Raw genomic sequence first — 14,004 nt, 5'->3', positions numbered from 1 at the left:
CCTGTCTCATGTCAGTGTCTTATTAAAAGACTATATACCTTGGATCTCCCTAACCACGGTGGCAGTGAATGGAGGACCGCACAGTGATCGTAAAGGGGCTCTAACTGCAAAATTTGAGCTGGGACTCGAATCCCAGTGGAGCACAGTGTCCTCTCATGAGCTGTACTGGGGCATGCAGCCCCTGATGTGATCTGCATTGGCTTGAGCGGGGTCGTTTGGCTCAGGGTCCTCTACCACCCACATCCTGACCCGGGGCTTTTGTAAGGCAGGGGGTTGTTCACTCTGACAGTGAGCTTCCCATCAAACCAAGGTCTGTCCCCACTCCTTCCTTAAGATGGCCTTGAAGTGCTGTGGGAAGCCAAAGGTGGAGAAGGACACTGCTCTACCCTGTAGGAAGAGGGCCAAGCTGCGGTGGTGGGGAAGTGGCTCAGGTAGACCTGAGAAGGAGCAATGGCTGTTGGGTGGCGAGGGTGAGCAAGGAAGCAGATCTGTAGAGGCTGCCCCCAAGACTGAGGTAGGAACCAGGGTGCTTTGCTGGTGTGTGTTTTGAGGGCCTCCCGATGCTGAACAGCAAGGGCATTTCAGCAGAGTCTGTGCAACTGGGCCCCCTGTGGTCTGCTCCCCACTGCTACGCCCTCCCTCCGGGATTTTATCCATAACAAGTCACCGCAATTCTTTCCAAAGCTACAATACCTGCCCCCTCCCCCAGCTTGCCACGACGCCTTGGGTCCACTCCCTCCTCCCGGGCTTAGCCCACAGTTTATGTAATGGATAGGTTTAAAGAACAGAGTTCTTTATTCCCCCCGTCCCCTGGGTCATGTTTATTTCTTCATGAGTTATCAGTTTGACGTACGTAGGAGTTATGAGGTGATGGGGTTTCTTGGTCAATCTTTGGCTGGGGGAGTCTGTTATTCTTATTGTAACTTAAAAGGGATCTTTTTTTAAAAGCATAATTGTACTAGTAAAGAAAAGGAACCCACCCGCAGTCTGCAAAACTTCTCCAGCCCAGTCCTCTTCGGCATTCATCGTTCTTTGGTCCCACTTAATGACAGGCTCTTGAGTTATCAAAGCGAAAGGTGAAAATTAGGCTGGTGATTGGTATAACTAACTGGTTCTTAATTGCAGGAAGGCTGTCCTTTCTTGGGGGTGGCAGGGGGCTGGAGTGTGGAAGCCGATGCAGTCTTTCAGTGTGTGTGTGTGTGTGTGTGTTAAAGCCTCATCCAGTCTGTCCCTCCTATCCTGCAAAGCCAGAAGTCCATGGCACGCACCGCTCCCCCTTCCTCCCCAACAGCCCACATTGTGTTGGTTATAAGGGGCCTCCTGGCAGTTTCTCCTACCTCTGAGCACTTGCTTGTCTTGAAGTTTTGTCCAAGCACAGGCTTTTTCTTGGGACTCTTTTCATCCAAGCCAGGCCCGTTGCTTGCTTTATCCCTCCATAGAGCAGTGGCTGTCAATGGAACCAGGCTGGCGTGGGATAATTAAGAATGGAGGAGCCCAAGGGTAGGGACTGAAAATGGCATCACCAACAATGCTATCATCAAGTCAGGTTGATGCTGGGGGAGGAAGAGCAGGGAATAGGTCAGTGATACTCAACTAGGGGCCTTGAGATTCTTTCAAGGGTGCCATGGGGGGTACCATGCAATGTTAGCTCTGTCACGCATGCCAATATTCACAAGATAAACCCAGAGATTTCAAATAGGAATCCAGTGTTAAAAACACTCTGACCCGTTTCTGAGTTCTTTGCAACAGAAGAATTGCTCTAGTATTTTTTTGTCGTTAAAAAATGACTGAAAACTGGGAGCTGGCATTTTCTGAGCAGGACCTTGAGACTAAAGAGGCTGCAAACCACTGGTTTAGGTCCCGCTTGAAGAAGATTAATCCGGGATCTCATTCATGCAATGCAGTGGCTGGATACCATGGTTCAGGGGTCATTAGGGTGGAGTGCTTGATGTCTACACAACAAAGCCCCTGTGGGCTCGCTTGTCCTCATGTGAAGTGACTCCACTGCTGTCCATCACTAATACTGACCCCTGAGCTCACCTTCCTCTTCCTCTCATTCGACTCCACAGTGCTGGGTGTTCCTACTAAGCTGATGGTGCCAATTGGTGGGCATGCCAGCACAGGCCACAGGTACCACAGAGTGACACTGGCTCCCTGCACCTGCTTTCTCAGGGGGAGATTTGCCCTTCACCATAAAACAGCCAATGGATGAGCAATGTGGAGGGGATTAAGCAGGAGATGGTACATGGATGCAACAGACTCTGCCCTCCACAATCCTAGCCACAGGGGCCTGGGGAAGCCCTTCCACAGCCACTTTTCCCAGCACTGGGCTTGGGATCGCAGCCACTGCCCCCTCTCTTTGCCCCCACCTGAAGACTTCCAGCTATGGGATCTGCCTGCTCATGTATCCACTGGCCCTGTGAGCCCACTCCCTGCTGCGCTGGCCTGTTTGGAGCCAGTGTGGGACCCGCCGCTGTGTACCCCGGGGCTTATATGGCATAATGACCTTGGGCTGCCCCCCACACCCCGCAAAGGGGTGGGTTTCACCCATTGGGAATGCTCTATGAACCATACATCTGGTATGTCTTTCGGGCCGCTGTGAATGCGTACAAGCAGGCCAGCTGCTGCGAGGAGGTCGCTGCAGTGCGGCTTCTAACTTTGGCTGTCGTAGGAACCAAAATAGACAATGGGGAAAAAAACTGGAAATAAACAAGCTGGCTGTTTCCAATTAGGAGCAGCCCTCTGCCTCTCTCTGCTCTGCAGGCGCTCATGTTTGCTTAATAGCACAAATAATTAATGGTATGAAAGCGGGTTCGTGGAGCAGGGAGAGAAATCACCCTGCCCCTGCTCTTGCCCCCACTGGGCTCCTACTTGCATCTTCTCTGGGTTCCCTTCCGGTATCCCTGTGAGAACCACAGACTTCAGATGAGACCTGGTCCAAAGCAATCTTCCTCTCCATGGCAAGGTTTCCATCGGCTCCGTCCGGTTCTGGATCAGGCCCACTATCAAAAATCTCCCCCTGCCACTAGGCTGCGGGGGACTGCACCTTCTTTTGCTATTGGGTTAGGGCTTTCTAACAGCTGCGGATTGCTTGGCTACTGCCCCAAAGTGAATACCATAAAGCAAAATGCTGCGACATGGGAAGGGGGAAACTGTACTCTTGCTGCTTGTAGCAAAGGTTGTGACATTGTCACCTGGTTTGCAAGCCCAAAACTTACTCAGCCAATGGAGAGCATCGTCTGTACATCAAAGCCGAGGTCTGGGATGTCAAGGCGCCTGGGTTCTGTTCCTGGCTCCTGACTTCCTGTGGCCACAGCAGGGTAACAACATTTATATTATAGCTCCAAAGAGTGGTATGAGATTTGGTTGTGAAAGGTGTGTTCTTTGAGATGCTGGGGTGAACATCATGGTCTTGTGGCTGAAAGTAAGCATCTACTGCCAAGAAAAGGGGGGAATCCTTCTATGCCAGGGGCAGGCAATTATTTTGGGCGGAGGGCCACTTACTGAGTTTTGGCAAGCCATTGAGGGCTGCATGACAGGCAGCCAGGAGCAGATAAATATTAATTTTCTAAATTTTTTAGGGCCACCATGGACCAGATCCAGACCGCGGGCTGCATTTTGCCCACCCTTGTTCTACGCTGTGCCTCTTTTGTTGGAGTGCCAAGTGAGCCATCGGTACAGATTTAACTAGGCTGTTTAGCTAGCTTCCTTTTTCTTTCCCCGACATGGAATCTGGGCCTGATTTGCTGTCAAGTTGGTGCAAAGGAATAATCCCCTTGTGGTCATTGGCTTACATCTTATGTAACTGAGAGGAGGAAGGGGCTCAAGGTTGAAGCTTTTCCTCCTTCTGCAGAGAAAATAAACATCTCATGCAGGCAAATGTATTTCGAAATATATTTGTTCTCTTTGGCCACTGCCCCTAAATTTCTCTGCCATTTGCCATGGTCAGCTTAATTCTGAAAATATTAGAGCATGGGACACAGTTCTGTCTGCCTTCCCCTAGATGCCAATGAGGGAGAATTTTTCTGTCTTTTGATACTTAAACAATCCCAACTGGGAATCTTCCTGCAACCCTTGACCCCTGCAATTCAGCCTCAGCTCTCGCCAGGCTGAGAGCCTGGATAACATTTGAAAGTATATCTTCATCCTCGTTTTTGTTGATAATCAATATGATTTCATTATATTATTACTGAGTTGTTTCATGGCACTCAGAAGCACCTCAGGCTTCCTAAAGAGCAAGCAGAAACACAAAGCCCCAGCCCAGAGGAAACTACAAAGAAGAGAATATGAGTCAAACAGTGTGCGTGCCCTGGGCTGGCCTGGGCTAGACCTTCCTCCAACAGGTGCAGGGCCAGTAAACCAGGGGTGGGCAAAATATGGCCTGGGGGCCAGATCCGGCCTGCCAGGCTATTCTATCTGGCCCATGGGGCCCCTAAAAAATTTAGAAAATGTAATATTTATGTACTCCTGGCTGCCTGTCAAAGATGACAGGAGCTGGGGCAACAGGACCCAGGGGAAGCCAGCAGTGGGACCCAGCAGCAAGGCCCACACAGCCATGCCCCCCTGAACAGAAGCCCCTGCCTAGCAGAGGTGTCTGGCCTGGGACTGTGGAGCTGTTCCTGCTTCTCTGAGTGGGAGAGAGAAATGCTCGACACCTTGCCAAAACTTAGTAAGTGGCCCTTTGCCCGAAATAATTGCCCGCCCCTGCAGTAAATGACTCTTTTGTTGGCTGTGAACTTCTATAGCAGGTTTCCTTCAAAGTTCCCAAAGCACTGTGCAAAGGGCTGGGGACGAGGTGGGGTCATCATAAGTATTACCCTCAGTTTGCTAGGAAGGACCTGAGGTGCTTGCTTGGAAGTGGTGCCCAGTTCCTGCCAGGAAGGAGGTGACTTGCAAAAGTTTCTCAGGAGTGCAAATCCCTCGGGAAGCCAACCAGGCTGGTACTTCAGAGATGTGTGCTTTTGGCATTGCTACCCTGCGAGTGTCTGCCTTTCCTGAAAAGTCAGGCTGCCACAACTTGCCGAGGATCACACAGCAAGTCCAGGAATTGGACCCAGATCTCCTAAGTGTCCCGGTCCCCACTGTCTTTTACTTCAAGATTATCCTTCCTCTTCTCCTCTTTGGCTGGCTGTGCCACTGCTCTACACATCATCCCTTCTGCCTTCTGTGCGCCTTCCTGTCTGCCTTCTGCTTGCCTGTGACCCAGAGCCCTGGGCAGAGTCTTTCAGGCAGATCTGCATGACAGGTGCTCCCAGACGTCTGGATCTGGCTCCAGAGGCTGCTGCTTCTGAACGCAAAGTCTGCACTCTTGATCCCCTGGAGAACAGCCTCCCAGGATAACCTTGCACCTAGGCATCATAAAATCAGTCAGTCAAGCTCTGAGCATGATGTGTGCCGATGGTGAGTGCACAGCTCTCGCCCATGTGCGCGCGCGTGCATGCACACACACACACAGGCAAGCAATGAGACATTTTTTTTTAAATGGCTATTTTTTAAAATCCTGTTCGAGAATAAAATGAAATATTTACTGCTGTTTTCCTTCCAGCCCGTTCTACTGCCCTGCAGCATCTTTAAAAAGGCAACTTGCAAACAGGCGTCTCTAATATATATATATATTTTTTTCCCCTTACAGCTGAGAGCACTGGAGAGCCACGGTCGATGGCATCGCTGGAGGACGCGTGGGCTGACAGACAGTAAGTTCGCTCCGGCAAAAATCGCAGCCCTTTCCAGCGGAGGCAAAACAAATCACAGGCTGTTGGCGGCATTGCAGGTCAAGCATGAAGCAGTGCCAGCTCCCCCAATCTGAGGAGGAGAGTGAGGGAGACAGTAAGGAGGGCAGACTGGCCAGCTGGACACTGGCAGGGCAATCTCTTTACCCTGCTGGTCTGTCCAAGTCTGCCCTCCTATTGCTTTTGTCCATTCTCAGCAGTTTTTCTCTCTCTCTCCTCCCCACTCACCCCACTTCTGCACTCACGCATTTATCCCTTTCCAAAGTTAGGCTAGAAAAAAAAATTGTCAGCTCTGTCCCCCGCTCCAAAGGTCTCCATGTACCCTTGTCTCACTTCCACCTTTGGTCGCTCTGAGCAAGAAGGCCCTTTTCCATGGGAACTAACACCCGCCGCATTTTAAGGAGCTACATGGACATCGGCTCAGGACAGACTTCGTTGCTGAGCATCCAACACCTAGCCAAGGCCCAAATCGTGTCCTCATTTACATTCGTGCCGCTCCGCTGAACTCAGCGAGATGGAGCAAGTGTAACTGAAGGCAGGGTGCAGTCCCAAATAAATCCGTTTTTGGGGAAGGGCTGCGGTTTGGCTTTTTAAATTCTCAGCGCATTTCTCCCAGGGTTGTGAGAGACGATGCATTAGATGCTGCGTTGTGTCACTGACTGAATTTCATTAAGACAGGCCCTGAGGGCAGTAGGCAGCTGCGATGCTGAAGAGAGCAGTTGAGGACCCAACCTTTTCTAGAGAGCTGGGAGAACTTGGAGCCATGCAGAGATTTTGGGTCAACTCTCCAGCTCCCCCTCCCCAAGTATCTCAGGCCAGATTCAGTTGTGAGGCACCAGTCACTGATGTTGCAGAAGGGAGAAGTCAAAGGGTAAAAGCTAGTCATTCTTGTTTGGAAGAGAGGGTTAATTGGATTTCAGGGATTTCTTTTTTTTTTTTTTTTACTACCTCTGAAGCCAAATCTGGTACTCCAGATTGTGGGGCACAGATGAAGGTGAGTTGGTTCCTGTCTAAGTGCATAGAAACTATCTATCTTTGCAATACATGTGGGCTGCTCCCATGTGGGTTGAGTTGCAAAAAGGGCCTCCTTTGTCCCCTGCTCTAGCTAGGGCTGGAGTTCCCTGGTTCAGTGACTGCCAAAACAGAAGCAGGATTGCTGTTTGTCCAGCCTGAACCCTCGCTGTCATGCTGTTATCCTGGGATGCCTGCAGTGCAGGTGCCCAGCAAGAGGTGAACTCACAGGACTTAGACCGATGTGTGTCAGTGGAGAGGATGGTGATCCCGGGGCAGATGCCCCAGAGGTGACACCGAAAGTATTTACCTGGCTTTGGAAGCACTAAAGGGTCTGCTGAGAATTTGGATCTCGTTCAGGGCACGTTCTCAGGCAGAGTTGTCTGGAGGGGGGCCAGAAGCCTCAGAAGTGGCACCGAGGGCATCATAGCAGAGCTGTTGGATGACCCCTGTGAAACAACATGCTGGATCTTGGTCCCTTTCATTATGGATGGGCATCCGTGTCCCAAAGGCCGCTGTCTCCTAGAGGTCCCTTAGTTGGTAATGTCAGCCAAAAACCATGGCCAAGGGCTGAATGACTCATGGTGCCGGTGCTGCCAGGAAGCAGAAGCATGGCATGATGCCTCTGGGCTGAGGGCATTCCTTCCAAAGCCAACCTATTCTGAGCAATTCACCCGGTCATTTATATTTATTTATATATATATCCTATTACTGCTCTTTTTCTCCCCTCAAAGATATCAATAGATAGCTAGATAGATATCCTTAATGAAAGACAAGGGCATAGGAAGGAACAGTGTAGGGCTCTCAGTTCCCAGAAAGCTTTTGCTTGAAACCATTGCTGTTGGCCCAGAGGAACTGTGCTGCTTGGGCCTGGGGTGAGGTGGGAAAGAGCACCACTGTGTCACCCCCTTGCTGGGAAACTGGACAGGGTTGTATGCCTGAGAATCACAATTTAGGTAGGAAATCTGTAGGCTCTGTTTCATCCCTTCCCCTCCCTCCATCGTCTGCTCCTTCGCTTCCCCACTGCCACGTCTCTTGCTCCCCACCTCACCCCATGTTGTCTCACGCCTGAACCACATATTTCCTTGCCAGTCCTCTCTGTCACACAAGGTGCTTGAGGGATTAGGAGGCCCAGACACTGGCAGACAAGCCCTTGGGGTCACTCCTGCTCTTTCCAGCTGTGAATATGGCCCCAGGGGCTTCTCATCACGTTCATTTATTCTGCACACGATGAAGGAAGCAGCTAACCACTCACAACAAGGGAAAGGGAGGGAGGAAAATAGGGGTGGAGGTGAGAACTTAAATCTTCTGCCTTTTTCTATAGGGCTGGAGGTTTTGCAGCACTTGGGGTGGAAGTCCCCTGCCCCTTATGCTGCTCCCCTCCGGTTTAGAGCAGAAGGGGGCAACTTGCCAGGCTGTAATGCGCCTGCTCCGTGGCTGCGGAGCTGTGGCATCCAGTGCTGTCAAGCTGGCTGCTTCCCAGAGGCACTAAATTCCCACTAGAAACATCAGCATTTTGCTGGAGCCAGAGCCGGGCTCACCTTAGCGCTTCCAATCTGCTTGGGTAGGAAGTGGGAGGGCAGCCTCCGGGGTAAGCTGTCTTGAATGGCCCTGGGACTGTTCTCATTGGGGAAGGCATTCGTCAGATGCTGGTCTGGTAGGAAGGCAGAAGGCAGGAATACACTAACCCACAGGAGTAAGAGCTTGAAGAGCTCCTGCAAAGCTGGATTGGGAGAGGCGATTGTGAGCATAGGGAGTAGTAGAGCTGGGCCAAGCAAGTCATGGGCCCAGGGGGATCCACCAAGTCAGTACTGTGCCAAGACACGATGTCACGCCACTGTGCTGGGAGCAGGAGGGAAGAAATTGGACGTGCCACCCAACTTCTGATCACCCAACCTGCTTCTGGATGCTTGCACCACACAAAGCTACACAGAGCAGCTCCACAGCTGGTTGTACCACGTTCCGGCTATCTGTACCAACGGGTGCGATTAATGATGCTAGTGGGGTGACTGGCAAGGGACTGAGAGTAGCATGGAGAGAGTTCTGCTTTCTGGGGGTCATAGACTGTCATCCAGTCGGTGGGTAGTAAGAGGTCCATATTTGCTGGTGGCCTGGGTCAACTGAATCCTCACAGCCAGCCTGGGCAGAGGAGACGGGCCACAGGTGGAAGGGCAGGGCATGCTTGGGATCCTCTGCTCTTTCCAACTGAGCGAGCCACTCCTATTGAACATGGCCCTGAAGAGCCTGCTCCCAGCTGCCCAGGTTGTGCAGACACCTCGACCAATGGAGGTGCGGTGAGAAGCATTTTGGGAAAGCGGATTCACCTTGCTAGTAGTGCTCCTGCTTGCATGCGCTTGGGGGAAGCATGTGCTGCATGGAAAGGCTTTTTTTCAGGGTACTGCAGGCTATAAGGGGTGCATTCATCTTGACCCAATGCAGACAGACCCGCAAAAGCTTTCTCTGCTACTACCTTGTGCGTGCGCGAGCGCTCGGAGACAGAGATGTATTCATTAAAAATGCTATACGCAGCCAGCAAGAGGAAAATGAAAACAACCACCCAGAAACTCCTTGAAGAATGATATTTATGTCCTAAGTTGTAAAACTAGCCACGCTCCCCAAAGCAACGGCAGTAACAGAATCTAGCTGTTGGAACCCAGAGACGCATTGTTCTGATTTAATAATTAATGTAGAGTTAATTGAGGCTTTTACTGAACTGAAACAGGATAAAAGAAACCTGCCAGTCTGGATGCTTCCCTGAGAACAAGTTCATTCTGTTCCTCTGTGACCCCCCTCCATCCACAGCCCCACTGCCGGGCTCCTCTACCCCCTGCCTTCCCCTCTCCAAAGGGTGCGGAGCATGACCGCTTCTGCTGCTCCACACACAAAACAGGCAGGGCGGTGGCAGAGGCGTCTGGCGGGAGGAGGGGGAAAGAGGGGAGAGAAGCAAGTCTGGCAGTGAATGAAGCTTTCCTCCTTCCCTCTCCTGGGTCATTGTTTGATATGGATTTTCCATATTTGCACTGACTTGGGAATCATTGAGCCATGCAACCGCCACAAAGGAGGCTTCCCAGAGAGAGCGAGCGACAGACAGACAGACGGAGGGAGGGAGCCAGGAGAGAAGCCGGCTCCGCGCTGGGTTTCAGAAAGTAAATAACGACATGGGTTTAAAAGCTGAAATGCAAAGCGTTGGCAGCCAGACGCACCCGGAATTAATTCAAATCAGAATGGCTTTTAACCCCTTCCAGGAGACGTGTTGGCTGGCGCCTTGGGAAATGGCAAAGTTTGCTTGGGAGGTTGGGACCTCTGCAGCTATTAGCTGAGTCCTCCCCTCTCGAGGCTGGGAGATGGCTCCAGCTCCAACAGAGGGCATCTCAGATGTGGCATGGATGCTGCTGTGGTCCAGAGGTCGCTGAAGGCAATGACAGCCATCCCAGTGACTTCCAGGGACCTGGGCTGAGGTCCTGCACAAGTATCACTGATGAGCATTAGTTAATGCTCTCCTTGGGAGGACTGGACAGCTCAGGTCAACTCAGCCCCAGGTCCCCCGATCCGGGATGGCCCAAGGCTCAGCCCAGCCTCCCACTGTCTCACTGAGGCAGAGAGAGCAGGCAGGACGGTCCAGTTTATTTTGGGAGGATTGGCAAGACTTGCTAATGCGGCACACGGGTGGGGAGAGAGTCTCTCTTCTTACTCCTTTCCTCTTTTTCTGATGCTCTGGACATCACCTCCCCAGGGCACCCCTGCTGCTCTCATCCCCTCCATCGTGTCTGACTTGAAACGAGCAGTGTGATCCCAGGGATGTGGTGTGCCCACAGCACCAAAAGAAGCCAATGGATGTTGGTGATGCCCAGCACAAAGGCCAGGCCCTTTGTGCGCTGCTGAAGCCCGAAGCCCCTGAGGTGTGCCTCTCCCTAGGAATGGCTCTAGAGGTGCAGTGGCTCTGAGATGCATCTGAGCCTCGTTAAAAGTACGTCCTGGAACAGCAGGGAGCAGGAGGCATGGGTATTGCCAGGCGGGGCGGCTCTGAACTTGGACCCAAGGGTGAGTTGATCTGTGCTCCATAGGAGACTTGGTGAGCAGGCAGGGAGGAGTTAATAGCTAGATGAGGATTAGGGACTAAATCGGTTTAAAAAAAAAAAATTGAATAAATAAAGAAGAGAAGACATACATGCACACATGTGCACACACACGCACGTGCACACACAAACACACACACACATTTGAGGGTATTCTCCCCCTCCCCATTGCTCAAGTGGATGATTAGGGAGGTCACTTAGCCATCAGTGCCTGGGAGAATTACCCCAGCGGCGCTGACCCTGGGTTCAGCTCTCCCTCCTCCTCCCCTTGCCGCCGCTGCTTTCAGTTTCCTAATTAAGGTCTTTTGTGCATCGCCTCCCTTTGGACTTCCAGCCGCCAGTCATTCTCCGCTAACATGTCGCGGAGGGGGAGGGGGAAGCCCGTGCATTCATTTTGCCATGAGACGCCAGTTCAGGCCCCGCTGCTTTGGCTATAAGCGGGATTATATCGGAGAGGGGGGAGGGCCTTTGCCCATCTTCCCTTTCATAATTGCTCTTTAGCTACTGCCTCCCAAATGGACCTCTCTCATTTAAGTTACTCTTTGTTCTTCTAGGCTCATCCAGCAAAGCGATGGGGCAGGCTCCTGCCTGGAGGGCCAGGCACAGACAGGGCTGAGCTCTGATCGCCCTGCTCTTGGGTTTGGGAGCGCTAGTGAAGGCTAGATAAGCAGTGGCCTTCCCCTCCCCAACAAGTTGGGGTTCAGTGTCAGCCTCTGGGAGCAGGAATCCTACCACATGATGCCAGGTCTGTTTTCAGGACTGTTGCAGGGGCACAAGGGGCTATGCGATGCCTCTGGGTGGAGGGAGGCTTCCAACCCCCTCCCCAGATATGCTTACTGGACTTGAAAGTCCCTGAGAGGTAAACTGTTAATGTCTATGGAGTCCCCAGTGCAGGGGTCTTGGGGACACTGAGAAGACCGCTGCAGCCCCCATCCTGGAGACCATTCACTGGCACCTTAGTTTCTGATCTGGAGTGCAAAGCTGTTCTCCCCTCCCCTCTCCTGACCGCACTTTTTAAAAAACATAAGCACATCCCTTATTGGCTAATCCCTGCAAAGCCAGCCCACCTTGGGGTATGTGCAGTGATCTTGAATCCCGCAGTCGGGTAAGTAAGGGTACATACCCTGCAGGCAACATAATGCTTTACTGTCCTGGTCAACCTCACATTTAACTCTTTAATTTTCTACAGTTGTGAGCAATGCCGGAGGGTCTCACGGGCCACAACTTGCCTATGGAGCAGTGAGCCAGGGGCCACTGGCTTAGATGATCTGTGGGCTGTATCTATCAGAGGGAAACAAGCTCTTTGTCCATCTGTCTGTCTGTCTCTTCCTATTACCCCCTTCCCCACTAATCATGATGTCCTTCCTTCCTGCCAATGAGGGCTGAACATGAATCCAGTTGAAACCTTTCTGGGACCTGTTCCTCAGCCCTCCTAATCCTACAGGCTGTAGAGTGGTTGCCACCAGACCACCCCACTGGCTCTGTTGAGTCTGGTGTTGTATTTTTGCCTAGCGCACAGAAACGGCTGTGTCGGGTTTCAAGTTCCCCATTTTTTAGCTGCTAAATACATTAGACCAGCACTGCTCTCCCCTTAAAACAAGTGAGGTTTGCAGGAATTTATGGTGTGTTGTGTCTTTATTGCCAGTACCAGCTGGAAGCGGGGTCTGAGGGCATCCCTTGGCACACTTATCCTTATCTCCCTGCAAACTTTCCTGGCACCATGGGAGGTTTCTCACACCAGGACAGGAAACTGGCAGGCAGCAAGACTGTTGCTATTTCCCTTCCTCCCACCCCTGCTTGAGGGAACCCAATCAGCAATGTATTCAGGTAAAAACAGGCTACAGACCGCACATTGCAGAGGGCAGACGAGGAGATGCACGGCGATGGGATGAAAAAGAAGATGGAACGAAGTGGAAAATAATCATGTGCTTGTTGGAGATCATATGACCACAATGAGCATGTGCTTATGGTTGGATTACTGGTTTTTGGCATGTGTTTTCCATTTTTAAAAGAAAAAAAGGAGGAAAGGAAGAGTGGGAGGGATAAAGATGTTGCAGTCCAGGTTCCCAGGGGCTTCTGAAATGCAGCCTGTGGTTGATACTGCTGGCAAAAATCACATACTTGGAATACTATTGGTATTATTTATCGTTCAAATTACACCAACGCCAACACCCAGCTTGCCACCCACCAGACAACTTTGAGGCAAAAAGACTGTTTCAACTTTTCTCTGGGCCTAACCTAGACAAAAGGAACTGTTCCAAACAGGAGATTTTACCACACCTTCGGCTCTCCTGTGAAATACGAATTTTCATTTCTACCTAGGAAAACTTTTACAATCTTTGCTCTCTCCTATGCCTGATAAAGGGTGAGTGTGCCTGAAAGCTTGCAGATAAATACAATAATTTGTTTGCAAATATCTGGTTGGTCTAATAAAAGATATCACCTCTTTCACAAGTTTTGATTGCAACACTGAGGACCCTTTATTGTGGATCAGGACCCCACTGTAATATCTCAGACTCCTGCTGTTCTGAGGCACTTAGTTGGCTGGGTCCTTTTGGTTTTGTTTCTTTATAAAATTGTAGTTTGGGTAGGGGTTTAGTTAGTTGGGCATGTGAGGTGGGGTTTCTGAAAGGACTCAGCTCTGGCCAAACCTGGTGCTCAGCACAGTCAACAAGGAGGTGCAACTCCCTTTGTACTATGCTGATTTCAGATGGAGCAGAGTGAGGCCAATGCGGAGGACTGCTAGAATCTCAGTCTATCCTTCTGTAACATGGAGGTGGAGGGCATGTCTACATGTGCATTAATGTGCATTACATTAGGTACTGCACATTAACTTTGGTATTTGTAATAACAAGTGCTAACTGACTGTGTAGTAACTGGTGCTACTGTGCAGTAGCACCAACGCACGCCTTTTTAGTGACGCTGATACCAGTAGACTAATACTACTGGGCATTAGTGCAATAGCATGGCTTTTGGCATGACGCGCTAACGTGCAGAAGAATTAGTCTACTGTGCATTTAGCATCTCATGTAGATATGCTCAGTAAGTCCTATCTGGAGATTCACTCGTTAGTATTCAGCAGCTTGATGTTGTTACAGTGCTACCCTTCATGCCGATGGAAGATGGCCCCCAGAGGCAGAGATCAATGGGTCGCCCTGATCTTGGCATGTGGGACTCTCTAATAGAAG

At 51.0% G+C, this 14,004-nt stretch overlaps 1 long non-coding RNA gene across 1 annotated transcript in view; it reads left to right on the top strand.

Annotated features, from left to right (window-relative positions):
• LOC149854574 (uncharacterized) overlaps window positions 1-14,004 on the top strand; it is a 131,272-nt gene that overhangs the window by 59,911 nt on the left and 57,357 nt on the right. Inside the window, exon 2 of the long non-coding RNA XR_016438644.1 lies at window positions 5,633-5,693. This is a non-coding gene — a long non-coding RNA (uncharacterized LOC149854574). The remainder of the gene's footprint in view (window positions 1-5,632; window positions 5,694-14,004) is intronic.

Source organism: Crocodylus siamensis, chromosome 12, assembly GCF_052110815.1.
Source record: "Crocodylus siamensis isolate JL-2025a chromosome 12, ASM5211081v1, whole genome shotgun sequence".
In the NCBI taxonomy this organism is placed as follows: Eukaryota; Metazoa; Chordata; order Crocodylia; family Crocodylidae; genus Crocodylus; species Crocodylus siamensis.
Note: the sequence above shows the minus strand (reverse complement) of the source record. Positions and strands in the feature narration are given on the sequence as shown.